The 2,351-nt window shown below is 37.2% G+C and overlaps 1 long non-coding RNA gene across 1 annotated transcript; it reads right to left on the bottom strand.

Moving 5' to 3' along the window:
- Nucleotides 1-814: 814 nt before the first annotated feature.
- LOC149040002 (uncharacterized) lies at nucleotides 815-1,773 on the bottom strand. The gene is made up of 3 exons (XR_016179769.1): nucleotides 1,620-1,773; nucleotides 1,448-1,488; nucleotides 815-1,219 (listed from the first exon to the last, which is right to left on the bottom strand). It is a non-coding gene; the product is annotated as an uncharacterized LOC149040002 (long non-coding RNA).
- Nucleotides 1,774-2,351: the final 578 nt, after the last annotated feature.

A 2,351-nucleotide genomic window follows, 5' to 3' on the forward strand; every position in this document is an offset into this window, starting at 1 on the left:
TATGACGTTAACACATTCAAAAACCCAGATTTTCCTTATGAAAGTTATGGGAAAATTGACCTTAATGATATGGATGACAATGAGTGTTTATCCGAGTTTCGTTTTCGCAAGAGTGACCTTCCCGTCCTTTTTGAGGCCCTACATCTTCCTAGCTACTTTACATGTCAGCAAGAAACAATATGCGATGGAATTGAAGGGTTGTGTATCGCAGTTCGAAGGTTTCCGTACCCGTGTAGACTCAGCGATTTAATTCCACGATTCGGCCGCCCGGTTCCAGAGCTAAGTATGATTTTCAGCCTTGTAGTTGATACAATTTATCAGGAACATAATCACAGAATACCTCAGTGGAATGATACACTCCTAAACCCAGGAAGACAAAACGTCCAGTGTCTGTAACATTAAGTCTTTAATCAAGTTTATTGAATCAAAAGTCTTAACATGAAGCTGATATATAACATGGAAAACCTAACAATAAAACAAAAGCAAGTGTACAAAACAAAATCAAGAAACACATGCCTGAAATTGCTGAAAACTTCATTCATCTTGCACAGTACAAAATCAGGCCATGACTTAGTTTTCTTTTTCTAGAAGTTTTATGATAGTTTGAGACTGCTGCTGCTGCATTAGCGTGAACATCTTCTGAAAATTTTGCATTTGTTCTTGTTGCTGTTTAGTTTGCTGCAGCATGACCTGCATCAAATCCTGATGTTGCTTTTTGGACTGCTCCTCCTTCTTACTTTCAGCCTCTAGTCGCCTCTTCTGTAGCTGCATTTCTTCCATTTTCCACTTCTGCATGAGGTCGTTCTTTTCTCGCAAATATGCCACCGTGTCACCACCGCTGTTTCATTCTCTATCTCATCTTTCCTTTGTCTTTTCTGTGTCCTGCCAAGGTTCTGTATCTCATTTCCGCTGCTTTATCACTGTTGAATTTCTTTTTGTTATTTTGCGCTGTTTCTTCAACCACAGCTTCTTTTTCTATCTCCTCCGGTGCTTTTTCAACGTCACTCAAATCTGTATCGATTCCTCTTGCCTTTTCTTCGTCTCGCATCTTTGCTCTAAATTTGTCACTCAACAGACAGATTGCTTCGTCACTCTGAACTGGGGATGTTGAAGGCTGTTCAGATTGTTCGCTATTTTTATCTTTGCCTTGAATGGTTCAAGAACGAGAATCTCCTAACAAAGAATATTGTCATGTTGTTCAGTCCACTCCATGTTGGTTCTAAAGATAAAAATAAAATGTTAACGCCTATTTTCTTTTTGTTTGTGTAGCATGTTGTTTGTATTTTATTTTTTACTGCAAGCATAACCCTTTTTTGTTCACCAAATATGCAAGACACTTTCACAAACATAAATAATCGAGAGATTATCATTTACTAAGCGTAACTCGTGTCGAGTTTCACCACATTCATTGCTAAAAACGTGAAGAAAGGAGAGTAAGAGAACTTACTGAGCAATCTTCTTAGAAGTCTTGTCGGCTGCAGCCACGACCTGTTTAGTGGAGAAGCAAATCAGGTCTCAGAAGAGTAGGCAAACGAATTAAAAATATTATTGACTCCATAATGCGCAAAATATACGAAAGTTATAAAAGATATTTTATAAAAACACTGTAATCAACTCACGTTTTGTAAGAAACGGCAAACTGGTTGTTTTGACGTCGCAGACAACACAGCTACGGCGGGAATTTACGGGGAACGGCTACCGGAAGTGAGTAAACACGCATTCAAACTTCCGCCCGCCGTCGTAGACATCCGCCGTCCTCGGATCTTAAGGTCCCTAATGTTTAGGGCACATAGATGAAGATAACATTTTTTGTGTTTTGATGCATGAAAGTTAAATTAATTGGTATCCACATTATGCAAAAAGCATGAATAAAAATTCCTTAGCTTAATAGGTTAAAAAATTGAAATGAAAGTTGTGTAGACCATATCTTAATTTTTATCCTCTTTTGGATATTTATCCAAATAACATAGTCACTATCAGTCTCTTTCCCTCTCAATTTCCACTGAGCTTGTGGAAAGATGATAACCTTAGTATTTCTTTAAATAAAGAAAGAAAAGCTTCCCTCTTACCACAGATAAATATTTTGAGCATCATCAGTACAAACCTGGTTTAATTTGAAGGTGATTGTTCCAGGTAGGCTAACCTCAAAAATTAGTTGTGAAAATTTCTTGAACCTGTTGTCGTATGAATGTTTGACTCAATTTTACCTCACTAACCAACATGTAAACTGAATAAATAGAAACTTAAAATTTATTTGTTCTCCTTTTGAGGTGTGCATCAAAATTTCAAAGTCATCACAAGTTTGAACTACAGAGTTAGAGGGAATCTGCATGTGTTTTCAACATATAAAC

Source organism: Pocillopora damicornis, chromosome 9, assembly GCF_964200805.1.
Source record: "Pocillopora damicornis chromosome 9, jaPocDami1.2, whole genome shotgun sequence".
NCBI lineage: Eukaryota > Metazoa > Cnidaria > Anthozoa > Scleractinia > Pocilloporidae > Pocillopora > Pocillopora damicornis.